At 40.0% G+C, this 14,676-nt stretch overlaps 1 pseudogene; it reads right to left on the reverse strand.

The window, feature by feature from the left end:
* The window catches only part of LOC103737811, an 84,910-nt pseudogene extending 70,875 nt beyond the window's left edge, over window positions 1–14,035 (reverse strand).
* Between the last annotated feature and the right edge of the window lie 641 nt (window positions 14,036–14,676).

Raw genomic sequence — 14,676 nt, forward strand, 5'->3', positions numbered from 1 at the left:
TCTTTTTGAGACAGGGTCTCCCTGTAGCCCCAGCTGGCCCAGAACTCGCTATGTTGACTAGCTGGCTTTGAACTTAGAGATTTGCCTGCCTCTGCCTCCCAAGTGCTGGGATTAAAGGCATGTGCCATCACGCCTGGCTTCAGGATATTTCTTTCTAAGGCACTACAGTTCATTTATAGTGACTCTAACTTCCGTAAGAAGCAAATGCCTCCCTCTAGGATTGCCTCAGTCTCTAACTTAACCAGTTTAGAATCACTTATAACAAGATCAACAGTACTCAGAGATGGACCCATAATTCCACAGCCTCAGCTTCGGGTGTTTGCAAGGGTTCAGAGCGATGGTAAACATTTCTTGAAGTGTATTTTAGGGGTGACTGAAGTTAGCAACTGAGTCTCTTAAATACAACAGTAAAAACTTTCTCCAGTGGGGTTCAGGCTTGTGGAACTCAAGTACATGAAACAGACTCTGTGGCTTGGTCAGATGATGGTCACCATGTCTGTATTACTGATAAAGTGCAGACCAAACCCAGTTAGGAAGGCAATCAGGGAAACTAGGATAATCCTCAATGTATATTGGGTATAAGTTGCTCCATTAATTCTACAACCATGGGAAGCACAGTCCCTGATATTTAACAGAAGAAGGCACAAGATGATATTTTAACCCCACCAAAGTGACAGCTCACACAGGCAGAGAAAGTTGCAAATGTGTCCCTAACAGATTAAAAGCAGTCATAAGAAGGAAGTTTATAGCCATAAGCACCCACATTTCAAAATCAGAAAGGAGGCTGAGAGATGGCTCAGAGGTTAAGAACATTTCATGTTCTTCCAGAAGACCTGAGTTTGATTCTCAACATTTGCATGGTGCCTAACAACTATCAGTAACTCCAGTTCCAGGGTATCTGACACCCTCTTCTGGCTTCTGTGGGACATTGCATGCACATGGTGCACTTACATACATGCAGGCAAAACAGTAATATGCATCAAATAAAAATAATAAATAAAATATAAAAAAATCAGAAAGAGCACAAATATAGCATAATGGTGCAACTCAAGAATCTGGAAAAACAAGAGCTAAACTGCAAACCAGCAAATGGGAAGAAAATAAAAATCAGAGCAGAAATAAAAGAAACAGAAATAAGGAAAACAATACAAAGAATCAATGAATCTAAGAGATGGTTCTTTGAAAAGATAAACAAGACAGACTCTTAGCTCAGCTAACCAAAAGAAAGAAAAAGCAAATCCAAATCAACACAATCAGAGATGAAAGGGGAAACATCACAACAGACACCAAAGAGAGCCAGAACTTTATAAGGGAATACTTTATTTATTTTTATTTTTTTTATTTTTGGGGAGGAAAGGGTTTATTTGGCTTACATTTCCTGGTTTACAGTTCATCAGGAAGCCCAAGGTAGGAGCTCAGGGCAGGAACCTGGAGGCAGGAGCTGAAGCATAGGCCACGGAGGAACACTGCTTACTGGCTTGCTCTCCTGGCCCCTGCTCAATCAACCTTTTTTTTTTTTTTTTTTTTTTTTTTTTTTTGACTTTGTTTACTCAGAATCCAACACAGATAAGTCAGTCAGTAGCATCAGGAAAAATGGAGTGGTCAGTACACTGGTTAAAAAGAAAGGGAGAGAGAACCACTTCTTGGCACATTCCTTCTACTTACTATCTTTGTTATATTTCTTTTCATGGATTTCTCAAATTAATTGTCCATATTTGCCTTTTGGCTTTTTTTTCTTTGGTTTATTTATTTTTATGGAGCTTTTGGATACTCTAAAAATAAGAGAATTCTTTTAAAACCTATTAAATTAGAAAGTATAAAAGAAATGGACTAATTCATATATTTAATGAAACAACCAAAGTTAAACCAAGAAGATATCAGCAATCTAAATAGACCCGAACAAGTAAGGAAATTAAAACAGTAATACTAAAGCCTCCCAACTAAAAAAACATCCAGGTCCAGATGGATTCATGGTAGAATTTTATCAGACCTTCAAAGAAGATCTAAACCAATACAGCTTAAATTATTCAAAAAGATAGAAATGTGGGAGAACTCCCAAACTCTTATGAATTTCACGTTATTGCAATACCCAAATTATGAAAAAAAAAACACAATAAAAAAGAAAGCTATAGACCCACATCCTTAATGAATATAGGTATAAAAATACTCGCAAACCACATACAGACACCATCAAAAAGGTCATTCACCATGATCAAGTTGGATTTATTCTATAGATGGAAGGATGTTTCAATATACATAAGTCAATAAAAGTAAAAAATCATATCAGTAGACTTAACGACAAAATTCATATGATCATCTAAATAGATGGAAAAAGAGCCTTTGACAAAATCCAACACAAATTCATGATAAAAGTCTTAGAGGGAATTAGACTGGAGGGAATGTACCTCAACATAATTAAGGCTATATGCAACAAAAACTCAGAAAATATCATTCTAAATGGAGTGAATGCCAAAGCATCTACATTAAAAACAGGAACCAGACAAGGCTGCCCACAATCCCCACTCCTTTTAAATGTAGTGTTTGAAACTTTAGCTAGAGCAATAAAGAAGAGAAGGAAATTAAAGGAGGTGCTAATTGGAAAAGAATAGGTGAAATTATCTGTATTTGGAGATGATATATTATATACAAATGGTCCCAAAAATTTCACCAGGAAGCTTCTAGAAATGATCAACACTTTTAGCAAAGTGGAAGGATACAAAGTTAATTTACAAAAGTTAATAGTCTTTCTATATACAATAACAAACAAAGCAAGAATTTATGGAAACACTCCCATTTGCAGTAGCCTCAAAAATATCTAGGAATAAACCTAACCAAAGACATTAGAAACCTCTACAATGAAAACTTAAATTTTGAAGAAAGAAACTGAGAAAAATACAAGGAAATGGAAAGAACTCCCATGCTCATTGATTGGTTGAATTAATAGTGTGAAAATGACCATCCTACAAAAAGCATTTTATAGATTTAAAGCAATCTAATCAAAATTCCCATGACATTTTTCACAGAAATAGAAAAAAAATCCTAAAATTCATATGGCATCAGAAAAGGCCCCAGAGAACCAAAACGATCTTGAGCATGAAAAGCAATGTTGGGGGTACCAGATTGCAGCCTATATCACAGAGCTGTAATCATCACAACAGCATGGTACTGACACAAAACCAGACGTGTAGATCAATGGAACAAAACAGAAGACCTAAACATGACTTCATGCAATTTCAGCCACCTGGTATTTGTCAAAAGTGCTAAGAACACATAATAGAGGAGAGACAGCATCTTCAACAAAGGGTCCTGGGAAAAAAATGGATCTCTACATGTAGAAGAATGAAACTAGACCCGTTTCTTTCACCCTGCACAAAAGTCAACTCCCAATGGATCAAAGACCTCAATGTGAAACCTGAAACTCTGAAACTGTTAGAAGAAAACATAGGCAATATCCTATAAGCCATGGGTGCAGGAAAAGACTTTCTAACTCGGACATCAGTTGCTCAGAAATTAAATTACACAATTAACAAATGGGACTCACTAAACTAAAAACCTTCTGTACAGCAAAGGTAGCAAACAATCAAGTGAAGAGGAAGCCCAGAAAGTGGGAGAAAATCTTTACCAGCTATGGATCTGACAGAGGATTAGTATCCTAATGCTAATGTACAAAGACCTCAAAAAACAAATAATCAGGAAACAAATGATGCAATTTAAAAATGGGCTATGGATCTGAACAGAGAGCTCCCCAAAGAAGAAATAAAAATGGCTAATAAATACCATAAAGGTGCCGAACATCCTTAGTAATTAAAGCGTAAATTAAAACTACATTAAGATTTCATCTAACCCCACCCAGAATGGCTAAGTTCAATAGAACAACACCAAATGTTGGCAGGAATGGGGGGGGGGGAGCAGAAGCTCATTCGCTGCTAGTGGAATTGAAAATGGGTGCAGCTACTACGGAAGTAAATGTGGAGAACTCTTTAAAAACTAAAAATCAATCTACCATCTGATCTAGTTAAACCATTCCTTCATTTAACCCAAAGGACTCAACCATGTTTGTTGCTGCTCTTTTTACAATAGCTGAGAAATAGAAACAACCTGAATGTCCCTCAATGAAATGAATAATGAACATTTACACAATGGAGTTTTACTCAACATTAAAGAAGAGTGAAATCATGAAATTTTTAGGTAAATAGATGGAACTAATTAGAAACACTTATACAAAGTAAAGTAACATGAACTTAGAAAAAGAAGCAATATATGTTCTCTCTTATTTATGAATCCTAGATCCAAATCCTTAGATGTGAGTATATATCCTGGTGTAACCTCAGGAGCCAGGAAACTGAGAAGGAACCATGGGCTAAAGGGGAAGAAGGAGCTTGAGAGAGAGGGATAGTAGGAGACAGGTGTTATCAAGGGGGAAATGGGAAAAATGGGAGTACCTTAACTAGGGAGAGAAGAGGAAGGACTATACAGGGGGAGAGAGGAGAGTTAAATAATGCTTAGGTGATGTGAAAAACCAGAGGAAAATGTATCAGTTCAAAAACCTACTGAAGTAGATTTTTGCTATATATCTTGATTGCCTCCTAGAACTTGAATGTAAGACCCTATTGCTGAACACACAAATTACTTCAAACATAGGACTTGAAACAATTGAGCTGGAACTGATATGTAATCCTCCTCCCTGAAGACTAGTTCCCATAGCATCAGATGGAACTATGTAAACTGCTAAGGGAGGAAAAACCAATCAGTGATCCCATCCAGATGTGAAATCTATGAAACACAACAATGGCCAGCAGCCCAGAAAATAGTGGCATTTTATCTTGGGGTTAATCAACAGCTGTCTAATGGAACTCAGGGCCTACTCACCCACTCAGTGGGAAAGAAATCATGTGTAGTATTGTTTTTTATTTTTAAATTAAAAATTTTTTAAATTGAATTTTTGTGTATTTCATACATAAAATCATCTTTATACCCCCTTCCTCCTTCTGCTTTGACATCTTCTCATAGCCTCCTCACTGGAGTTCATAATTCTGCCATTTGTATTAAGGCCTATTATATAAAGTTAGTGTCCCAAGATGTCCCCTCAGTACAAGTTCATCCACTGGGGTTTAGTCAGCCTATCTAGAGTCTCTCCCTTCATGATCAGCTCTTCCTCACTCAGCAGTAATCAGCTGCCAGTAATTCTTTGACTAAGATTGGGGCTTGCTTTTCCTTTTCATAGGTCTGAGCTGGGCTTTGGTTTGCCTCAGTTTGCATGGGTCTTGTGCATGTTGACACCATTGCTATAGCTTTATATAAGAAGGGTCCAAGGCAACTGTAGAACTATTTCCCTGTGGGCATGCACCTCCTCCCTGGCCCTTACAATCTTTCTTCCCCCTCTTATGCAATGGTCCCTGAGCCCTGAGTGGGTGGACCTCAATATCGGAGTCCTGTACAAGGACCCACACTCTGCTGACTCTTATTCTCTATGATTTGGCCATTTGTGACCTTTTGTGTTCCTGGCCCTCTGTTGCATGAGGGAGCTTCATTGTTGAGAACTGAAAGATGCATTAGTGTCCTCTTCATCCCTTGTTCTATGTTATGTGAGTCTTAGGTGTAGAATTTGCATCCTAAATGTGCTACTTAGGCTTGGGAAATTCAGAGAATCTCTGTGTGTGACCAGTGGTATAACTGCAATGATCTCTGCCTGTTGAAAAAGAAGCTGCTTTGATGGGTGGTGACTGGGATACTTGTCTGCAAGTTTAAGGTTCCATATTTTGCACATAGTAAGAAATTGCATTTGTCTAAGGATATGAGAGCCTTGGGATTTTCTCTAAGATCTGTGACCTCTCCAACTATGTGTATTTGGCTAGGTTTACAGTATTAGACATGAATTTTCACCCACTGAGTGGGCTTTACGTCCAATTAGGCAGCTATTGATTACCCACAAGATTCCCACTACTGTACCAATGTCAATTGCTGTGCTGGTCATTGATGTCGTTTTTAGGTCTTGAAGCCAGGGTTGGAGAACATCTTACTAGCTTATGTAGTGCTCTCTAAAGCTGTGAGAGCTACCCTTCAAGGGAGGTGGCTTCTAGGTCAGTTCCAGCTCCATTGCTCCAAATCCTGCATTCAAAGTATGTTCTGTCTTCAGTAATAGGGTCTTACCATTAAGTTCTGGGAGGCAATCCAGGACTGTGGCAATAGTCTGTATAATTCTGGGAGTCTCTTGGACCACCCTGGCCAACAACTCAAAGGAAGGTTTCTCTTGTCTGACACTGTTTCTTGTTATGTTGTCTTTGGCTGTACTCACGGACTCATGTAGGGATGTTGTATATGTAATTTTTCAGCAGGTTTTTGGACTAATACTATTCTCTCTGGACTTTTATACTAGCTAGGTACTTTGTCTCCCCTTTTTCTCTCCCTGTCTTATCCTCCCCATCCTTTCCATTTAAAGTGTCCCCATTTCTCCCTTGATAATTTTGTATGCTATAATCCCACCTCTTTTGAGCTCCTTCTTTCCCTTTATTCCCACAGTCCTTTGTACAGCCCTCATCCTCCCCCTCCCCTTTACCCCTTTTTATACATTTCTTCCTTAGTAACCCCTATTATTCTTGCCTCTCCAAATCCTTCTTTCCCTTTACCTCCCTCCTTTCCTTCCGCTTTCCTGGTTCCTGCAGTTGCATCAGGATATGTACTCACTTAGTATAATAGTTTCTAGATCCATCCATTTACCTGCAGATTTCATTGTTTCATCTTTCTTTGCTGCTGCGTAGAACTCCACTGTGTAAATGTACCATATTTTCCCTAACCACTCATCAGTTGAGGGACACTTAGATTGCTTCCATCTCTTAGCTATTGTGAAAAGAGCAGCAAAAAACATGGTTGTACAAGTGTCTCTGCAATAGGCTGAGTCCTTTGGGTATATGCCAAGGAGTGGTAAAACTAGGTCATATGGTAGGTTCATTTTTAGTTTTTTAAGAGTTCTCCACACTGTTTTCCATAGAGGTTGCATGAGTTTGCAATCCCACCAGCAGTGAGTGAGCGTTCCCCTCTCTCTACATCCTCACTAGCATTTTTCTCTTGATCTTAGCCAGTCTGATGGTGGTAAGATGAAATTTTAAGGTGGTTTTATTTTGCATTTCCCTAATTACTAATGATATTGAACACTTTTTAAGCAGTTTCTTAGCCATCTTTATTTCTTCATTTGAGAACTCTGTTTAGATCTTGTTTTTTTGAGTCTTTGTTTTTTGAGTTCTGTCAGATGTGTCAACTGGTGAAGATATTCCCACTTCCCCTACAAGAGCAGCCAGTGCTCTTAACCACTGAGGAATCTCCCCAGCCCCTCATGGTCATCGATCCTACAGTACAACCTACTTTTGTCACATCCTTAGACCAATGAAATTTCTAAATATGTATCCTTATACTTACAGACAAGTGTACATCTCACCACTTATCATAGAAGCTTCTTTTGGCAACAGATGGAGACTATTATGAAGTCCCACAACTGTTCAAACACAGAGAATAAGTGTCTGTGAGGTACCCAACCCTCAGGACACATCTACAATACAACCTCTACACCTAAGGCTTGGGGAACATAGCAGAATGGTGTGGAAAGAATATTAATTCATCTCTTAAACTCACATCAGCAAAGCTTCCTCATGCAACAGATGATGAACAGCACAGAAGGCCACAGCCAGCCAAAGTACAGAGGATAAGAGACTATGGAGTGCTAACCTGAATAAGGCAGAGATGGCAAGCCTCTGCCTCCCAAAGGACCATTGTGAAGAGGAGCAGAAAGACTGGAAACACCAGAGGTATGGATGACTATGAGGAAACAGAGTTTTCCAGACAGCTGGAAAGTTACTCATGTGAACTTACAGCAATGGTAATAGCATCCACAAGACCCATGCAAACTCATGCCACACAAAATCCCAGCATAGCACTAAGTGAATTGGTTAGAACTCTCAGCATTAGCCGAGGAACTCTTGGCAACCGGTAACTTTTTAGAGAAGGGACAGTCGGTTTTCTTTAAGGATGTGAGACTAGATGCATTAACCAGACTCCAGTGAATGGATGCACACTGAAGGACAGTTGAGGCCACAAACTCAACTTGATAGGCCTTAATTATATGACAGAGTACACAGTATCTGGTGGAGGGGAGCTATAAGAGGAGTGCAGATAGGGGAAAGGTCTAAATGATTAAAGTACATTGTATGAAAATTGCAAAAATTCAATTTTAAAAGTGTCCCTGTGCATTCACCTCCTTGCTCCTGGAACTTGTTTCATACCTATCTGAAGTACTCTAGTCTGTATTCTATCATCACATTTATGTAGGCCACAGCTTCTAAATTGTAGGTCACAACCTTACTTGGAGTTGCATAACTTAATGTGGAAGTCATGAAAGGTCCGGTGACAGTAAAAGGTTTCTGAATCCTCAACCACCAAAAACGGCTTCATTCTCAAATGCAGAGTAGTCTACCCTGTTTCAGGAAGTTCTCACCTGTGTTCTATGACTTCACTGCAGTCTTAGTCTCAATACACAATGTACATTTTTTTGCACCGAATATGTGTCAGGTGCAATGCCAACAAATGCTGCCTCAACACCTTGGCCTACATTCAAGGCTGCTGTACATCATGACTTGCAGTGTTCTTACTGCACACTAAGCTGCTGGTCTCATAGAAGCATAATAATTTAATTATGAAAAACAAGGATTTTTAATATTTTGTCACCATCCTTCCTTAGTATGTGTGTTAGTTTCTTTTTTTGTCACTGTGATAAAACACCACGATTAAGACAATTTATAGAAGAAAGCGTTTATTTGACTTATGGTTCCAGAGAGATAAGCATCCGTCATGATGTGGGAGGCATGGCAGGAGGCAGGTGGAGCAGAAAACTGAGCTCTCACGCTTTCAGGTAGGCACAGGAAGCAGAGAGAGATAGACTGGAAGTGAGCAAGGTTTATACTCTCAAGACCTGCCTCCAGCAATCCCACAATTCCTAAAAATTCCTCCCCACCACCAACTGACCAAGTGCTCAAATACTTGGTGCCTACGAGGGAAATTCTCATTCAAACCACCACAGTATATAAATATCAAATTAGTAGATCTTTGGATTCCATTGTATTTGAATGTTTGATTTTTAAAATTGCTATTTAAGCTTCAGGCTTGAGTTTCATAAAAGATAATTACAAAATGAATTGTGGTTGGGATTAGGACAGACTTTCCAGTAGTTTCTGAAATGGCCTTAAACATATTTTTGCCACTTTGTACTACATGTTTGAGTGAAGCGTCAGTCTCAGCATTGATGATAAAATCAAAATATTCGCCTCTGAAAAATGTTGGTGATGCTCTATGTACATTCTTTAGTATCAAATATTCAGCCAAGATTTAATTCTTTATGTAAAAATAAACAAGCACATCCATCTCATTACGATACAAATTTGCTTTTGTCTTTCGAAGACTGCAAAAGGGATATATAACAAAGAATTATTTTGAAGTAAATTTATGATTTATTCTCAGGAAATGTTTGATTTGTATACCTATTTTATATATATAACCAAAGTAGCATAACAATTTCTCTAGTGAAAAGAGGTCATGAGTGGAAAGAATTTAAGAGGCCTTGCTATGGGCTAGAGAGGCAGAATGCCACGAGGTATGAAGCATGAAGCATGAAGATTTAGGACTACAAACAACATGGGTGCTGTTGAGCCATCTGTATTGTTATCACTGACTCAAAGGCTGAGCTTGGAGGTAGATGGGCATCTAGACAAACTGCACCTCACAGGAACTGGGACCCATGAGAGAAAATGGATCCCTACAGAGAAGCTGCATCTCTTAGCTGTCCTCCATCCACTGCTGTGCATGATCCATGTGAAAAACAGACACCCTTGGCCCCGGAGCTGTGTGTGTGCCCTTCCCAGGAATCAGATAACCTGAAGGAGGAGCTCACTCAGTCCACGAATGAGTACTACAGATTTTCCTTTGGGCTCAGATTCCAAGACAGTTCATCACAGCTCTGTTCTTGTCTATTTGAGTTTAATAATTTTTTACTATGTATTTTTAATATTAATTTTGAATTTTAAGATCTCATTAAAATATTACATGACTACAGAGTTTTTCTATTTTGAAAAGGTATTTTTATCAATTTGAGAATTTCATACAATGTATTTTGATCATATTCAGACCTTCTCTCCCCTCTCCACCCCTACCTTATTACCTCCCTCCTGACTTCATGTCTATTAATATTTGTCTTTTCTTTTTTTAAAAGGTCTCTGAAGTCTAATCTGTATTTCCAAAATGTTCTTGGGTATCTGATCAGCCTACCGGGTGGCATACCAGAAAGGTAAACTGACTCCCTCTCCCAGCATCTATCATCTATCTATTGCCAACAGATCCTCAGTGAGGTCTGGGGTACCTTGCCCACATCCCTTATCCATGCTGGGTTTTCTCCTGGCTTGGGTTTGTACAGGTTTTGTGCATTTTGTCATAAGCACTGTGGGTTCATATGTGCAACTACCCTTTGGTGTCCAGACAACAGCTTCCTTGATTTCATCTACCACCTCTGGCTTTTATGATCTCTCCACCCAGTCTTTGATAATGATCTCTGAGCCTTGGGAAGAGACAGTATTATATAGGTGTCCCATTTAAGGCTGAGCACTCTGCAGTTTCTTATTCTCTGAATGTTGACCAGTTGTGGGTCTCTGTGTTAACTGTCTGCTTCTGGAAGAGAAAATGTCTCTGGAGAGAGCTGAGAGATGCACTAATCTGTGAATAAATAATAAGTCATTAGGAGTTGGTTTGATACTGTGTCTAAATAGCAGAATAACAGTAGTAGACTCTCTCATATGGCCTATTACCTATCAAGCCAAGGTTCTTAGCCCTGATAATAGTGTCAGGTCAGGAATAGACTCCATCTTTTGAAGTAGGCCTTAAATCTAATCAGAAAGTGCCTGGTTACTCCTATAACATTTGTGCCACTATTGCACCAGTGGCCATGTTTCACCAATCCAGTCATTACTGTAGCTTTCATGGAGCACAGCTGGGTAAGGGTGATGGCTGTCTTTCTCTGACTATAACATATCTAGCAACTTCTAGGACAATGAAAGCTAGAGAGTAGAGATTAAGTTTGAGGTCAGCACCAGCTTGATTTCTCCTCGTTTGTCCTAAGACAGGTATGTAGAGTCTTTAGCAATAGATTTTACTGTCGAATTCTGCCACATAACCAAGTGCAATGGGAATGACAGTATTATTTAAAGGTCCATGAACCTCCGTAGTCAACAACTCTGAAAGAAGAGACTCATTCCTGTATTAGGCAACTGCTGAGTCTTTTGATGTCCCCTTAAATGTCAACCCCCAAGGCAAGTGATCATTCATCTTATCCCATGACCAACCCTGCTTATGGAAACTAAAGGAGGTGAGGGTCTAAGTGCCACTGAGAGCTAGCTGCCACTGACAGTGTGTGTCAGGATGCCTCAGTGCTGGCATCCTGCATTCACCTCCAGAGCAGAAGGAAATAGAGCTGCTTCTTTATGTCCACACTCACATCTTCTGTACAATGTCCCTATGGTCAGCAGTCAATTAGTACTCAGGGAAGGGAAGTCTCAAGAATGTGCTTTTAACTTAGCTTAGTTGGAACAATTCAAAGACACTACAACATTCCCACATTTATATATGATTTTTTTTCTGTGAAAAATGTCAATGGGAGCCTCTAGATTGTCAAACTTCCTCTAAGCCGTGTTTGTAGGATTGTGAATTCATTCCCTTGTCCCTACTGTGCTCCTAATCCACTGTCATGAACAGTATTAGAGCTGTGGACTAAGATTGAAGAAACCACATGGCCTAACTAAATACCATGATAAGTGAAAAACATGGATGGCTTTAAAGAGGGCCACGTTCTCTAAGAGATCAGATGGCTGCTGCTTAGATACAAAGGTTCTTGGTTCATGTCCAAATGTGCTCAGATTCTGTTGCTTCCATTTTTGACTGAATGCTCATGTGTGTTGAGTCTGTTAAGTAGGTTAGGTCTCTAGTGAGCAAATATATTCTGATGGCTGTGATAACTCCTTCTAGAACTGGTATTGGTGGAGAAACATTGAGGGATCTCTGAGTGTTTCTGTAGCAAAATAACTGGAATGGTTTGTGAGATGCACTGCATTCTATAATCTGTCGTTGCTATTATCTGACTGATGCTGAGGGAACTGTGTTTGATGTTGACAGGGCTATGTCTGTTTCTCAAACCTGCAAATTCATGTTCCTCCTGTGCACGGCAGTCAAAATGATTGTCGCTGTTGGCTTTTAGTGGTACCAGATTTGGTGGATTGTGCCTAATTCAGTTGGAGAGAAATGACAGCAACAACCTAAAACATGCCCTTCCCCACTGCCTTCCTCCCCACTGAGGCCGATCAGTTTCCCCACGAGGAGATGAGTAAGTGGCTCGCAGACTCCTTTTCTCTAGTTTACCAGGAGAACTCCAATGATTTGATACTCTGCTGATGTTCTCCTTGGGAGCACAGGGAGGTGCCTTATGAAGGGAGAAGTGAGGAAGAGAGAACTTTGCACTCTCGCTCAGTGGGTAGTCCATGCCGAGCTCTGATATATTAAGTGGTCCCTAGGCAGAAATTTGCAAATACTTCCAAATGTTTAATTTCAGGCAGTTCCATCAAGAGAAGGGCTACTCAGAGCACATGTTGTCTGCCAGAAGGACAGCTGTTAATGCTAAGAGAAGACACAGACCAGAGACCCTGGAGCAGCACGGATGTCCATGCTATGACAGTATTACCTCTTGGATTTATTTCTGAATGTATTAACTGGAAGATTTCATGTGGATATCTTAATACTTGAGGAGATTTGGTATTGAAAAAGTATAAACAATATAGCTAGAGAGAGGTATATTTTGCATATATATTGAATTTTATTCACAAGGACAATATTAAAATTTATTGATGAGATGGAAATATTCCTGAAGTCTCTTCTATATTTGGGAAAAGATAAAGAAACGTGTTAACTATTAGGAAACACAGTTTGTGAAGAAAAAAATAATTTTCCAAAAAACAAGAAAATGCTTAATTGTTAAATACTCTAAAACAAGGGGTTTCAAGAAAGACAAGTTGTGAAAACCCTGTGTTAAGGCCTTCTTTCAGAAGTCTGACATCTGAGTAATCCGATTTGAATCATGAGCTTTCACACACGCTGCTCTCACAGTCCTGTCTGAGGAGCAGTGATGACAACAGCAAGGGCGTGTGTTAAGTATGCATTTGCACCGCTTCGTATTCCTAATGGCGTGTTTAGACACGTTTGGGAATCATGCTAGTACTGTTGGTTTCCTCGTGCCTTTCTGTTACGTGCATGGACACTTTGGGATTGGACATGTGAGCTCTGGAGTTGTGCTCCCTTCCTTCAAGTCACGGCCCGCGTCTGATGCTCCTTCTGCAGCTGTTGTCACTGTCTCCTTTAGTCTCTTCTAGGATGTTGAATCCATAATTTTTGAAATTAAGAAGTCATTATATGTTATGATTTGCATTTTTAGGTTAGCTCCTTCCATCTGTTTTCCATAAAAGATATTTCTGCAAAGTACATTTGGCAAGGAAACATTTAATAATAACATAAAAAAAGCGCCCACCAGCAAAAGCAACGTGCATTACCAACGGACGGGGAGAAAGACTTTACTGCTGGGTGCCATAGATTTTGCTTAGGAATAGATGATGTTCTCTGCGGCTTCTGTGAAAGAGGAATTTTAGGGCCAAATTTCTGAGACAATGATGGGCTCCAACAGCTGTGAGGACAGGGCCAGGAGACAGACAGGTCTAGAATTTCCATCTTAGGGTTGCTATGAGGAAGCCATCACAGCATGGGCTCCGTGCTGCACTCTAGGCCCCACCTCACATGTCCTTCAGGACACTGCCATACATAGCGAACTCTCCTGGTCTCACAGTTTGTCATCCCCATCTTCCTCTACTTCTGAGAGGCCAGCTTCTTTCAGCAGGTTGCTGCCCCCGAGTGCCAGGTCTTTGTTGTTTTGCAGGTCTCTGAGCATGAAAAGATCCTTGTCCATGTTTCCTCTTTGGTGCCCCCTGGGCTTCTGCTTTGCACCTGTGGCTCCAGAGGCTGGGACAGGATGTCACTTTCTACAGAGCTCAGTGGGGATCTGGACATGGATGAAAGCCTGACCAAGTCCCCCTTCATCGCCACACTGGGTTATGTGGGTCATTGAAATTGGAGTTTCACTGTAAAAATGGGGAGGTTAACTTGCATTTTAAATAGTAGAGTTGCTCTAATGTTCCCCTTTTCCTTCATATCACCGTATTCTCTTTAAAAATATTTTATTCACTATTTTTATTTTATGTGTATGAGTGTATTGCCTGCATGTATGTGAGTGCACTTGTGTTGTACAATGCTGTGGAGGTCAGAAGAGGGCTTTGGATTCCCCTGGAACTGGAGTTAAGGATGGTTCATAGGCGCCATTTGGGTGCTGCGAATCAAACCCGGGTCCTCTGCAAGAGCAGTCAGTGCTCTTAACTGCTGAGCCATCTCTCCAGCCCCCATATCACTGTCTTCTAACCCAGCCCCCCAAGCTTCCTCTCTCCCATGGTCATTTATTAATTTCTTGACCTCTCTAGATTTTCAATAAAACTTGCATATCTAAGATTTCAAAGCTCGCATTCAGCTACAAGAGAGAACATGTGACATTTGTCC

Source organism: Nannospalax galili, unplaced genomic scaffold (genome assembly GCF_000622305.1).
Source record: "Nannospalax galili isolate Female #2095 unplaced genomic scaffold, S.galili_v1.0 scaffold698, whole genome shotgun sequence".
Lineage (NCBI taxonomy): Eukaryota > Metazoa > Chordata > Mammalia > Rodentia > Spalacidae > Nannospalax > Nannospalax galili.